Source organism: Onychomys torridus, chromosome 8, assembly GCF_903995425.1.
Source record: "Onychomys torridus chromosome 8, mOncTor1.1, whole genome shotgun sequence".
Classification (NCBI taxonomy): Eukaryota; Metazoa; Chordata; class Mammalia; order Rodentia; family Cricetidae; genus Onychomys; species Onychomys torridus.
In genome coordinates this window covers 105721456-105736067 of record NC_050450.1, presented here as the reverse complement: position 1 = coordinate 105736067, position 14612 = coordinate 105721456, and positions in this window count along the sequence as shown.

Sequence of the window (14612 nt, the reverse complement as noted above, 5' to 3'; positions counted from 1 at the left end):
TTCCTCCTGCAGGGAACCCCAGCTCACCTTTGGGAAGACTTAGGGGATGGTTAGTGCTGCCTCCAAATACCAGAAGGAGGTGTAGAGGTGGAAAGACTAAGCCAGGCTCAGCCTGCCTGGTCCCTTCTTGAAGGAGGGGGCAGGACAGACAAGAGGGTCAGGTCCCTGCCAAGCTGAGCAGCTGACCCCAGAGGGAGCCGAATGAAATGTCTGATTGCGCCCCAGCCGGCCCGCACAGGCGGCCAGCCTCCCCTTATCATCCACGGCAAGCATTTACAGTCAATAAGCGGCCTAATTAATTCCCTTCAAAGACCTCTCAATTACTCATCCGGCTACAGAGAACAATTAGAGCTTGCAGCAGCTCACAGCTCACTGTGGGAGTGAGGCCCGCCAGAGCCACAGATGGAGCCCCCTGGGCCTGCAGCCTCAGTGTCCCCAAGGACCCCTTCCCTGATAGAGGCCTGACCATGGGTCCCCAGGGCCCAGCAGGGTGGTGCCTTTCAGAAGCACCATCTTCTTCCTCAGACTGTAAACGTGTAAGCAGGGGGTCATTCTCCCAACTTCTCAAGGAAGAACACAGTTGGGACCTCTGGGGTTCCACAGCCCACAGGAGGCTGACTTGCAAAGCCAAACTCCAAGCTGTAGGGACCTTTCTGCCTCCAGGAAAAGAATTTGTGCCTGCGGAACAGGGGAGGAAGCCAGAGAGAGGTTGCGGCTCATGCCAAGCTAGACAGAGCCCACTGTCCCACTTAGAGCTGAGCGCCCACCCACACACCCCCACCCGCACACACACCGAGACTGGAGTATGGTTGCCAGTGGGCCCCAGCAAGGCCTCCCTGAGGCCCAGGGGGCTTGGCTAAGCCAAGGCCAGCTTGGTTTCCCTGCTCCAAGTTCCAGACTTGCTCAAGTCGCTGGCCAGGATCATTCCCCTGTCCACCTTCGCTCCTACCCATGGCCCCACTACTGGCTCCCGCTCCCCTTTTCCCCCAAACAACAGTCCCCGGCATATGCAGGGTTAACTCCCAGCTGCTCCCGGCTGCCACGAGGGGGGTGGGGGCCGCAGGCGTGCCTGTCGGGAAGTATGGATCTCGGCAGTGGTTTTACTGGAAAAGCTGTAGCTGAAGGTGGGAGGGGGTCACCATGGCAACTTCTGGCTGTGGGAACAGGTTGGCTGGTGGGAACCAATTCTTCCAGGGGCCCAAGGGGGCCCGGGCGGCCCTGGCCACCCCAGGGATCCTACCCCTATCCCTTCTCTTGGCTCAGCGAGGCAAGGAGGCCATCCCTAACCTGGCATCACCGGTTTCCCCGCCTCCCTCCGGCAATGTCTCCCCAGGGCTTGCCCGCGACTCGGCCTCCCGCCCCATCCGAGAGCCTTACACCCCAGCTGCGAATCGATGCACCAATTACCAGGCTGGCAGGCCCCCAGCCGGGAGCCGCAGGGGATCTCCCGCCTGGAAGAGTTCTCCTCTAGAGAGCGCTGCTCACAGGCTGCAGGAGGTAGGATGGGGAACGCTCAATTTCACCCGGAGACTCCCACCCGGCCCCATACACCAGACCCAGAGGCCAGGGGGAACGTGGCAGGAGCCCCACTCGGATCCCGGTGGTGAAAACTCTCAGGCTACATCATCAATTACCAGTTCTTTCCACCCAACACAAACATGTAGAGCGATGGGGCCTCCGAAAGCCCCATGGGGGGGGGGGGGTGAGCAGGGATAGGTGCTCCCAGGAGCAAATCCTAGTCACACCTCACTCTACCCGCGGGTTTGTGAGTAGCTGTTGGGACAGATGCTGTCCAGCTTCCTTTCCCGGGGGCACACCGGGCCTCATCTGACCCGGAGATCTGGTTAAGGGTGCACTCACCTGAAGCACATCAAGGCTGACCCAGTGTGGGAAGGTTGGCTTCTGAGACCACAACCCTCCAGACGCAAGGGCTGGGTGCAGGGCAAAGTCACTTCAGGAGTCTCCAGTGGGACTGCCAGAGGGGTGGACCACACTCACTGTGCTCTTTAGCCCGAGCCCTGGGGTGGCTGCCCAGAATGGGATGACCTGGGCTCCAGCCCTAGTGTCACCCACAAAACAAACACAGCAAGGCCACTCGGATTTCCAAGCACTGGAAAGCATGAAGTAGGAACAGGTCACACAGGTGTTGGATGCCAAGGTCCTCGTTCTCCCATCCCACCTTTGCCTTGGTTGATTTGTTCAGACAAAATCTTGTTTGAGACAAACTGCGTAGCCCTGGCTAGTCTGGAGTTTCCCGTATAGACCAGGTTTGCCTCAAATTCACACTCATAGACATCTGCCTCTCAAATCCTGGGAGTGCAGGTGTGCACCACCATGTCCAGCTCATGTTGGCCTTTTGTTTTGTTTTGTTTGTTTTTTCGAGACAGGGTTTCTCTGTGTCTCTGTGTAGCTTTGGCACCTTTCCTGGAACTCACTCTGTAACCCAGGCTAGCCTCAAACTCACAGAGATCCACCTGCCTCTGCTTCCCAAGTGCTGGGATTAAAGGCGTGTGCCACCACTGCCTGGCCGGCCTTTTGTTTTTTTAAAATGTTTATTCTATGTGTATGAGTATTAGCCTGTATGTATATTTGTGAACTAACTGTATGCCTGATACTCAAAAGGGGGTTCAGATCCACAGGAACTGGAGTTCCAGGCAGGAGATGGTTGTGACACCATGTGCATGCTGGGAACAGAACCCAGGTCCTCAGTAAGAGCAGTAAGTGCTTAAAAATAATGTTTTAATTGTTATTTTATGTGTGTTGGTGTTTTGGCTGCATGTATGTACATTCACACATGCATTCCTGGTGCCCAAAGAGAGCATTGGATTCCCCAGAACTGGACTTAAGATGTTTGAGAGCTGCTGTGTGGATGCTGGGAATCGAACCTTGGTCCTCTGCAAGCACAGCCACTGTTCTTAACTGTTGAGGCATTTCTTCGGTTTAGTTTTTGGAGACAGGGTTTCATGTTGCCCAAGCTATCCTAGAACTTGCTATGTAGCCCAGACTGGCCTTAAACTCCCAAGTCTCTTGCCTGCAGCTCTCAAGTACTGGGATTCTAGGCACACATCATCACAGGCAGTTTAGAGCCCCTTTTAAGGCCTCGTGCGTGGACTGGATTCCTGTGCTGCTCTGCTTCAAGCAAGGAGAACTGGTCCTTGGTGATAGTACCCCTACAACCAAAGCAAAAGGGTGGATAAAGCTGCCAGCCACAGACTCCCATGGGCACAGCACACACATCCAGTGCATGGGAGGGTCAACGCTACCACTGGTGGGGTCCCTTCACCTTGCACTCCTGGGCCAGGCTGATTTGGGTGCTGCTTGTGTCTGTCTGCTTCCACCCCAAAGCCTGCCATGCACGCTTGACTATCTACAGCATCCCGATCAAACATTTGGGGGAGATAAGTGCTATGTATAAATAATTAAGGACACATGCATATTCGCCAACAACAACAACAAAAAAATTTAACCCCCATTCCAGGAACAGCTGCCCATGTGGGGCCCTAGGCAGGCTGTTCAGACCCATCCCTGTAGACTCTGCAGGGAGGAACCGTCTATATCTCTACCCAAAGCCCAGGGGCCAGCCCAGAGTAAGCAGAGAGAGGGCAGCAGGGGGACTGGTGCCCAGGGGTAGGGTCAGGGCACTAGTGTACCATGAAGTAGCTTGGGCATCCTGAAGCCTAGCCCTTCATCAGGGTTTCCCAAGCCCGGTGCCTGGAAGGCTCCAGAAAGTTTTTGGTTCCCAGTAAACACTTACACAGGACATGAGTAAATTGCACATATGACCTCCAGATTCCAGGGGACTGTCTGACTTGAACTGTGTGGCCTGGGCAGGATGCCTGAGTAAACTTTCAGAGGGATTCAGCTGCCCTCTGTGCCTCCTCCTCTGCAGGAGGGTCCACAGTGGGCTGTAAAAGGAAGGCTTGTGGGGCTGGAAAGATGGCTCAGTGGTTAAGGGCACTGACTGCTCTCCCGAAGGACCCGGGTTCAAATCCCAGCACCCACATGGCAGCTAACAACTGTCTGTAACTCAAAGATCTGACCTGCAGGCAAAACACCAATGCACATAAAATAAAAGTAAATCAGTTAAAAAAAAAAAAAAAAAGAAGGCTTGCTTTTGTGATATTCTTGCTTTTGTGATATTGCTGGTTAGGAACTTGCCATGTCCCAAGCAGATCTCAGTGAGTTCAAGGTTAGCCAGTGCAGGATGGTGAGACCCTGTCTCAAAACGAAAACAACAACAAAACCCTAGAGGGGCCCCTACTGACTGTAGGAAATGTACCCCCTAGTACCCTGTGCCCCTGCTCATGTCTGTCCACTTACTTCTCCAGGGCTGTTGCCCATCTTCTGAAGGAAGTCCCCCTCAACCTTCCTCTGTTCTTATGTAGTTCCCGAGTCCCCACTGATGATGCCCAACCTCATGACTGGGATACTGAAAACCAATGACAGAGCCTACAGCCTAGTGAGGGACATGGGACAGATAGCGACAAAGACAGAAGCTGCCTGGAGAAAAGCCAGGTACAGGAGAGACTGGGTGAATGAGACTTGGCAGAGGTGGGGCTGCCATGGGGGACTCCCTGGAGAAGGAGACACGGGCTTTAAAATGGATGTGACTCGTCCAGGTACAGGAGGGAATGAGTGCTGAATGGTGCCTGCCACCCTCAGAGATCTGTCCCCTGCTGGCTCCACACACAGCTGGCCACCCACTGTGGTACACAGAAGCCCATACATTGGATGCGCAGACTCCAGTCCTGCAGCCCTTACAGGCTGGTGACTTTACCCTCTGAGCCTGTTTCTTCACAGAGGAAGCACTGTCCTACAATGCAGAGCTCCCAACCCTCGACAGGAGATGGAGCATCCTAACCCAGCACCCAGTGAAAGCTAGTAAACTGGTAGATGGGTTGAGAACCTTGGAGTTTTCCCCCAGGATCTTCCTCCCCCAAATGGCAGCTCTCCTCTGTTCACAGCGTGGCTGGGAATGCACCCAAGTCTCAGGGTTGCTGGTACCTTGAAAGCCTTCACCACCCATGAGAGGATGAACGCTTGGCAGTGTGGTCTCCAGTTGCCCCTGCCTGGCCCAGATTGCCTGTGGAATTCTGCTGTTCCCAGAAGCAGCTCTGCCTGAGGCCCCAAGGTCCCAACCATGGCAGGTGTCACGTCTGTATGCCATTCTGTAATGAACAGATAGGTCTCAGGGGATGGTCATAGGGTGCCACACCTCAGGGTCACGGCCACTCAGGCTTGTCTCTGCTGCCAGCAGGGGCCATTCCCCACTCAGAGGCCTGAACCTATTTGTGCCCACATCACCCCCTGGTCACCTGCTCCCCTACAATCTTCATCAAGACAACTTGGGACTCTGCATTGCAGACAGCCCTCCAGATATCCCCTAAAGAGGGACCTTGCTCTAGCCTGGGCTCAGCAAGCAGGTGCCAGGACAAGAGAAGGATCAGACCTGGGAAACATGGCCTTCAAACCTCATACTGCTATGACTGTACACCCACCTGCCAATAAAAACCAACAGATAGACGGCAGTTCGCAGATTATGAGTCTCTATGGGGCATGTGTACATTACTGCATATAAAATATTCACCAAAAAGCCAGGTGTCGAGGCTCATGCCTGTAATCCTAGCACTTGGGAGTCTGAGGCAGGATTGTTGTGAGTTCCAGGTCAACCTGGTCTCCAGTATCACAGAGCAAGACCCTGTCTCAAAGAAACAAGCAAAACCAAAGTCAAGTGCCTTGGCCTTGCACAGCTCAAGGGATTGAACTAAGTGGGGTGGCCAGGGGCACAGAAAAGCTGGGATCCAGTGGACTGGGCTCCAGAGGAGAGGCCACAGCACCCCAGAAGCTCGGCTTTTCTGCTAGAAAACTGAACAGGGAGTCAGGGGTTAATGTCTACATGTAAACAGGGAGGTAGGGCTAATGTCTACAGGTGAACAGGGAAGCAGGATTATTACATACAACTGAACAAGGAGGTGAGGTCCGCTACTTTCTTTAGGGAGCAGTCTTCAGGCCACAAACATGGGGCTGCAGAGAAAGCTGTGGTGGGTATTTTCTGCACACGATGTCAACATTCACGCTCACACCTGAGGTAGGCTTTGCCATCCCTCTGAGCCTCGTGCTGGGGAAGGGTTTGCCATTCCCATGGGACTGAGGCATTGATCCTTGATATGGCTGTACCCACGTCCAACAATACACATTCACTCAGGACTTCACCCACTTCTACAGCCAAGTATGGTGGTATGCCTCCAGCATGTGGAGGTGAAGACAAGGTAAGGACTTTAAGATTGTTAGTTACAGGGCTGGAGAGATGGCTTAGATGCTCTTCCAGAGGTTCTGAGTTCAATTCCCAGCAACCACATGGTGGCCCACAACCATCTGTAATGAGATCTGGTGCCCTCTTCTGTGTACATAATAAATAAATAAATCTTTTTTTTAAAAAAAAAGGGGCACTGATTACTCTTCCAAAGGACCCAGGTTCAATTCCCAGCACCCACATGACAGCTCACAACTGTCTGTAACTCTGGTTCCAGGGGTCCTGACACCCATACATGCAGGCAAAACACCAATGCACATAAAACAAAAATAAATATAAAAAAAGATTGCTAGTTACATAGCATGTTTAGGGCTGGTCTGGGTTACATAAAACCCTGTCTCCACCCTCCCAAACCAAAAATAGTAATAATATAACTAAAAATTCATTAGCATGAAGGAGGATATGACTGGACTGGAATGATGGCTCATTGGTTGAGAATATGGGTTTGTTTTTATTGTTGTTTTGCTTTGTTTTGTTTTGTTTTCTCAAGACAGGGTTTCTCTGTAGCTATGGAGCCTGTCCTGGATTAGCTCTGTAGACCAGGCTGGCCTTGAACTCACAGAGATCCACCTGCCTCTGCCTCCCGAGTGCTGGGATTACGGGCGTGTGCCACCACCGCCCGGCTAGTTAAGAATATGGTTTAAATGCTAAGTGCAGAGTCCGGTCCAGGCCCCGGTCACCCTGAACATCCCACCTGGAGAACAACATCAAGGAAATCCCTGGGACTCCAACTGTGAAAGAGTCTTGGTGCCTTCTGCTTGAGCCCATCTGCCAGCTCAAATTCCAATCTTCCTTCTTCCCAAAGATCCCTAGCCCCTCCCACTGTGACAAATGTCACTGCTGATGTATTTAAGGACCAAGAGGAAGCCTAAGGTGGCCACTATCCGTGCTCTACCAGACTGTCAGGGGAAGAGGTGCCACTAGTCTGTGGAAGGGGGTGAACAGTATTGAAATAAGATCTGTGGAGACAGATAACAAAGGGTTGGCTTCTTCTAACACCAAACGTCCTCCCCAAAGCCTAAAAGGCCAACGTATGGCAGTTCAGGCTCTGGAGTTTGAATCCTGGCTCTGGGGCAAATGATTGCTGGAGAGCCTGCAGATAAGATCACATAGTGGGTAGTCAGTATGCAGTATTGAGTGCCAGGTAGGTATATGACACACAATAGGTATTGGTGCACAGTTGGTGTAGGGCACAGTAGGTGTTCAGTACACAGTAGTATTGGGCACACAGTAGGTGTTCCAGCACTTGGGAGGCATTATACATGCCCTTCACTCACAGTAGCTACAATGAGTCATCATAAATATAAAGTGGCGGATGTGAACACCACCCCTAAGCTCTGGGACATCCCAGCAGGAGCCACAGTCACAGTGGGGTGTGTGGTTTTCCTAACAGTCTCCAGGAACTGTGGGTCCAGCTACTGACCAGAAGCTGGACTTGCTGATAGTCTAGGAAAAGATCAGGACAAGAATGGTTTCTACTGACTGCAGTTTACTCAACAGCACAGTAAAGTCCAGACAGTCTTAAGTCTGGGACATCTGTGAGAACACTGCCCCTGAGCAAGGCAGGGCATGACTGTCCAAAGACTCGGGTCCTAGGTAAGAGGCTAGGCAGATGTTTTTGCCACATTCCTTGTGACCTGAGATGCCAAAGTATACCAGGGGGCCAGGAAAGCCTACCAGGGTTGTCAAGTGGGCCAGTCCTGTGATTCCGCATCTCCAGCAGATCCAAAGCCTCGAACATGTCCACACGGATCTGTCCATGCCCATCTCCCAAACCTTCCACGCTTTCCCACTGGGCTCTAGCCCCAGGCTGCAGAAGAACACAGGAAACACAGGGGAAGGTCTCAAGAGAGGCATGCATGCCTGTGGGTCTTCAGCCAAACCCGCAGGGGCACAGGGAGGAACACTGCCTCTGTAGGCTGGATCCTGAGCCCAGAGCCAGAGTCCTCTCCTGCACACAGCACTGGGCCAGTGGCTAATGAGCCATCCCACAGCTGGCCACCCTGCCCCAGAATCTGACCCCTTTGTCTTTGGCCTGATGAAGCAAAAGGTCAGACCTGGGGCTCCAGAGGGGCGAGAATCTCAGCAGGCAGGGTGCTGACCCTGCGACTCAGTCCAGGCTCAGTAGCAGGAAGCTTGGGAGGTTCAGTGCCAGTAATCGAGATGCGAGAGATTAGAAGTCTTGCTGCCTGATCAGAAGCTGCCTGAAGTTAGAGGACAAGTTCCTGGAAGAAGAAGGAAGTGGCACAGTAAATAATGTCAGAGGCAGTTCTGCCCAGGTCCCAGCTGACAGGAGCCAGGCCGCCCCGTGAGCAGGGAGCTAGGGGCCTGGAGGGAGGGGCAGGACCCAGAAGGAAGGTGGCAGGGAATATGCAAAATTGTAGCCTGCTGTCAACTGGAGCTTGAGGCACCTGGGAAGGTGGGCTCCCTCACAGTCTCTAAATGCAGCTAGCAGGATCAGGAAGTCGGGCTTCTCCAACTCTGCAGGGAGCCTGAGGCTGCTGTCCTTAATGCCCACACCTGCCACAACACCCAGCCTCTCAGGGAGACCCTTGAGTGGGCACTGTGAGTCCCGTACTCCTCCCTGCTCCCACCCCAATCTGAGATTCTGGAGGCTGGCTGCCTCCCAACCACGCATAGGGGCAATAGCCCCTCAGTGTTCCCCAGGGTGTCCTCTGCTCTTCCAAACCTTTGTGTCTCTCTGTTGGGCTCCCAGGCTCCAAAGCTGCCCCTCAAGTTCTCCTTAAGGCAGATCTTGGTGGTCCCTGACCTCAAAGTATGGAACAACTGCCTGACGCTGCAGTTCTAAGGCATCCAATCTTAGCCTTTGTGACATCGGGGAGGGGATGATGTTGGAAGTGGAGAGATTCGTTTCAGCCTGGCCAGAGGGGACCTGGGTGTAAGATGGAGCTGGCTCTTACCAGGAAGAAAAAGCAGACCCGGTCATGAGCTGGTCATGACTGTAACATGTGACCACTCCCCTGACTGGAACAGTAATACGTGACTACCTCTCCAGTTGGGCCGAGGGAAAATACACAGGATGTGAGGGTGTGTGGTCTCCACGCTGTCCTGGCAAAAACGCTCAAAAGTGACCAGTCTTGGTAAGGTTACCTCTATCCTGCCGGCTCCTGTGATGGAAACCCTTCCACTCTCAGGAGTCCTTCCTTCTAAGTTCATATCTGATCTGCTCGCTCCTTGTCTGCGTGTCTTTACTATTCAGGGATGTCTGACAAGGATCAGAAGTGATAAGCTTAGAGCAGCTTTGGCGACTGTGGAGGGTGCGGCACCCTAGCTCGCCAAAGCCAAGAAAGTCTCCATCCCCTTTTAGAACCTCACTGCCATTGCCAGCTCTATGTGTGGGGCTCACGGTCTGCCAGGCCACCTCTGAGTCCCCACACTGGTCTTGGTGTCCCTGACCTCCAGAATCCACTCATTGCTTCTGGCCCTTCTCTAGACCCATCTCAACTGTTCTTTCTTCAGTCCCTACCTTGTGTCCTAAAGCCTGCCATACCAGCCAGAGCAGAGCATGATGGCCATCTTGAGGCCCATAGGACAAGTGGAGACTCCAAAGAGGGACCAGACATCTCTCCTCCACGCTGCTACTGCTCGGAAGGGGCACAGCAGATGGCGAAGACACACATTGAGGATGCACACAGCACCATTTCCCCTTGCAGAAGATGATGAGTGAGAAAGCCTGAGACCTGCTGAGGAGAGCTTCATGAAGACTAATCACAAGTTGGGCATAGTGGCAAACAACTTTAACTCAGCACCCAGGGAGGCAGAGACAGGTGAATCTCTAAGAGTTCGAGGACAGCCTGGTCTACATATGAGTTCCAGGACAGCTAGGGCTATGTAAAGAGACCTTATCTCTCTATCTATCTCGATAGCTAGCGAGATAGATAGATAGATAGATAGATAGATAGATAGATAGATAGATGCCATACAAGGTAAGAGCAAACCACAAATGTGGGGAATATCCCAGAGGGAGTAGGTCACAACATTTATAAGCTAACCACTGACTGGCTGGTCCTCAGGAAGATAGACCCTTTGCTTAAAGGGAGTTCAAATGGCCCAAACACAAAGCAAGGCCTTGCACGTTCCAAGGACATCCACACCGCATGCCTGCCTGCCCAGAGGGCTGGAGTAAGTCTGATGACAGACGCAAGTGTCATGCAGATAAACAGGCACTGGGGAAGTGGAGGAGCACACCACTTCCATCCCTTGGGGAGATGGCTTACAAAAGAGGTAGCCTGTTGTGACTCACTGGTTCCACCCCAGGACTCAAGCCAGGAACAAGGATGCCCCTGGCAGCACAAAGCTGCCCGCCCAACACAGCTGAGGGTCTCTGAATGGAACTGTGTCCTAGGACCTGTGAGATAGCCTGATGACTTGAGTTCAAGCCCCGGGACCCACGGGATAGAGGGTAAGTACTGACACCCCAAAGCTTAGGTCTGGAGTAGAAAGGTACATGGTCACCACAAAAAGGGTGGATGGTTCTCGGGAAGATGGTGCCTAACTATAAGAATTCCACATACATGGCTCAAAATCCAGCCACAATCCACTCCCCTGAGAGATGCAGACATGCTTGTAAAACAAGGAAAGCAGGTGATGAGCTGGCAGAGGGTGGGGGTGGGTGGGAAGGAAGTTTCTGGAGCCCTGGCCATGGTCCACTTCTTTTTTTTTTTTTTTTTTTAAAGTTAGTTTCACTCTGTAACCCATGCTGACCTCAGACTCATGGCAATCCTGCTGCCTCAGCCACTGCCCAAGTGCTGCAATTGCAGGCCTGAGCCACCACCACAGCCAGCTTCATAGTCCCCTCTAGATGGGAGTGGCCACGACACGGGAGTTCATTTGCTGTTCACATTTGTTTGTGACACGGCACAAATATGCTTCGTGTGCTTTTCTGTAAGAGAGTTAGATTTCATCCCTAAAGAGAAAAACAAGAGACAGTGATGAGCCCTGGGATCCAGCCATACCCAGCTCTCCCACAGCCCAAGCGGAGGCAAGCTGATGCAAAGGGCCTAGGCATTCTTGGCTTCAGAGGAACTGAACCCCACTGTAGCCTGTCTGCAGAGCAAGCCTACCTGCTGTAACCCTCTTCTCACTCCCCACCCCCAGGGCACAGCCCTGGGTCTCCTGATATGTCTCAAGGCAAAACCTAACCCCGGGCCTCCTCCTAGAGAGGTGCAGAGACTTGGAGGAAATGCTTTCTCGTTCCCAACTCTCCATCAAAGCAGGAGACCTTGGCATGGTGGAGCCACATGAGCCAAGTACTTGCCCATTGCTAAGTCCAGCCAGCACCCCCTCTCTTCTAGCACCTGCCCTTACCCCTCCCACATGCTGAGAATGGTGATGTCCCCAGTCTCCCAGGGTAGTGGGTCTGGGTTGGACCAGTGCCCTATAGAGGGGTGGGTTGAGTGGATGGGAAAGACATTTCCCCGTGTTTACTGGGGCCCAGCTTCTATCTACAGCTCCAATCTGCTGCCTCCCTTTATCTCTGAGAGACGCCTGGGTTCCCAGCAGCCTCCCCGCTGCTCACTTCCTGCCAGTGGCCAGCATTACAGGAATACGCACACACAGCACACTGAACTAACTCAGCATGTGAGTGTGTGTGTGTGTGTGTGTGTGTGTGTGTGTGTGTGTGTGTGTGCATGAGTGTTCATACCCCAGAGCTTGCACCAGCCTGGCCAGGTGCCAGGGAGTCAAAGGTACCCCCAGAGACAGCTCTCCCCCAGAAATCCTGACCTGAGTCTCTTAGAATCCTCTCTCAAGTGGCCAGAGATGGTAAGGGTTGGGGTGATCTTGATGTTCTCCTGACTGTCCTTGGAGGCAGGGACAGCGCCTGTTCTAATGTGGACAGCCAGTGACCAAGATCAAGGGGCACTGAACCAAGTGTCCCCCCTTCCCTGTCAGCCGCTCAGTTGCCACCAGGATGACCTGACCTCAGGGACACACACATGCAGGTTGCCCCATGTATCCCTCCTTCATCCACTACTCAGCTGTCATCCACCAAGTCCTAGACTGAGCACACAGGGTATGACACAAAATGCCCCCAGCTGGCTTTTCGTGTTTAGTGCATCTGCTGCACAAGTGACAGAACCATGTACCTGTGGCTGTGGGCAGTGGGAGGTAAGGTGCCTTGTATACCCCAGAAAGAGGGCCCGCTCCCTCCCTTGTTGGGTTGGGCCAGCGGTCTTCCTAGTGGAAGATCATTTCAGCTGAGACCCAAGGACTGAGGAGGGGGTGACCAATGACGTGCTGATGGCTGGGAGGGGGCAGTGTCCAGACAGAAGGGAGACAGGGACTGGGAGGGGGAGAGGTGTGAGGGGCCAGGGAGAGAGTGAGGACGCATATTTGGGGAACAGAGTGCCACAAGGCAGGTTGAAGTTCTGGTTAAAAACCCCAGAAAAAATGCTGCATCAAGAGTCTGGTTGGGTGAGTAGTGGCTGGAGAGATGCTGAGTTGGTAAGGTGCCAGTCTTGTAAGCACAAGGCCTGGGTGCCATCCCTGAACTCTGCAAAAAGCTGTAATGGTGGCCAGCATTTGAAATCCCCACTCTGGGGAGGCAGAGACAGGCAATTCCTAGGATTTGATGGCTAGCCAGCCTACCCTAATCAGTGAGCCCCAGGTCCGAGTGAGAGACTCTGTCTCAAAAATAAGGTGGGCAGCACCAGAGGAATGACATGTGAGGTTGACCTCTGGGCTCCATGTGCATGTATACACACACACACACACACACACACACACACACACACACACACACATGCGCGCGCACATGCACATAAACACCAAATAAGAGGGCCAAGTATGGCAGGCACTCAGCCCATCCTGCCCAGAGTACTGGCTGTGAGGAGGAGACAACTGGCAAGGTGAGGTGACCCTGTGACCTCTGCAGTAGGGACTCTTTAGCACCAACAACCGCAAACAGGCCATAATTAGAAAAAGGGACGGGGTCAGCCTGGGAACCTGGAAAAAGCCAGGAGACAAAAAGAGCTGGCTCAGTAGGAGATTGCTTACCCTACCCAGAGAGGGTGGCTTGTCCTCAACTCTCACCAGTGATACAGTCTACAAATGACACAGTTCAAGAATTAAAAGGCAGGCCTGGCGGCGGCGGCAGTGCACGCTTTTAATCCCAGCACTCGGGAGGCAGAGCCAGGTGGATTTCATGAGTTCGAGGCCAGCCTGGTCTACAGAGCGAGATCCAGGACAGTCACCAAAACTACACGGAGAAACCTTGTCTTGAAAAACCAAAAAGAAAAAAAAAAAAAGAAAAGAAAAGTTAAAAGTCAGAAAAGGTTTAAAACACAAAAACACAACTGGTAGCAGCAGAGGAACCTCCAGCATGGCAGACAGGATCAGCAGGTAAAGGAAGGTGTTTACTGGGCCATGTGCACAGCGGCCAACACACAGAGCGGCCCCAACCCCGGTGTCTTGTCCAGGCATGCAGGTTGGAAAGCCTCTGAAGTTTTCCATCCCGAGTCTAGGGTTGGTCAGTTTGAAGAATGGGAGGAGGGTTGGGTAGCCCAGAACTGTGGTGTGGTATGTCCTGATTCAGAGCCTCAACACTTGTCCATCAGCAGGGTGCCAAACAGGGGAGACAGAGGTTTTTGTCTCAAGTCAGGAGGTTGAGGAAGAAGATGGCATCTCGGAAATCTGCCACTTGTTACCTAGTTAAGGACCCCAGCCTGTACCTGTGGGCCCACTAGGGAGGCTGTCTACCTCCTGGCCACTCAGCAGGATGACTCAAACCTCAAGTTCAGCTAGGGAAGGATGCAAACGTGTGTGCACAGAGATGCACACAGATCCACCCACACACATGTACATATGTACACACCCACACACAGACTAGCATACACAATTCATTCAAATACACACACACACACACAATCCATACAGATACACACTCAGATACATACACAGACACAGACACACACAGACACAGACACAGACACACACAGACACACACACACACACACACACACACACACACACACACACACACACGAGAGAAAGAGAGAGACAGAGAGAAGAGAGAGACACCCAAGCTGAGCTCAGATACATTGTCCTCCCAACACACCTGGTTGTACACACGTCAGGCACCAGACAGGAGGACCTAGCAATAGAAACCGTTTGTCCCACAACCCTGAGAAAAATATGCCTCCATGGGGAGACAGACCCACTTGGGGAGGACCTGGGCGGGGTCCTCAAGCCTCGTGCCCTGTCCTCCTACCCACAGCTGCTTAATGATAGACAGGGAGCCCCCTTGGAGGCCTTGTTGTTTCTGAGAGGGTTACAAGCA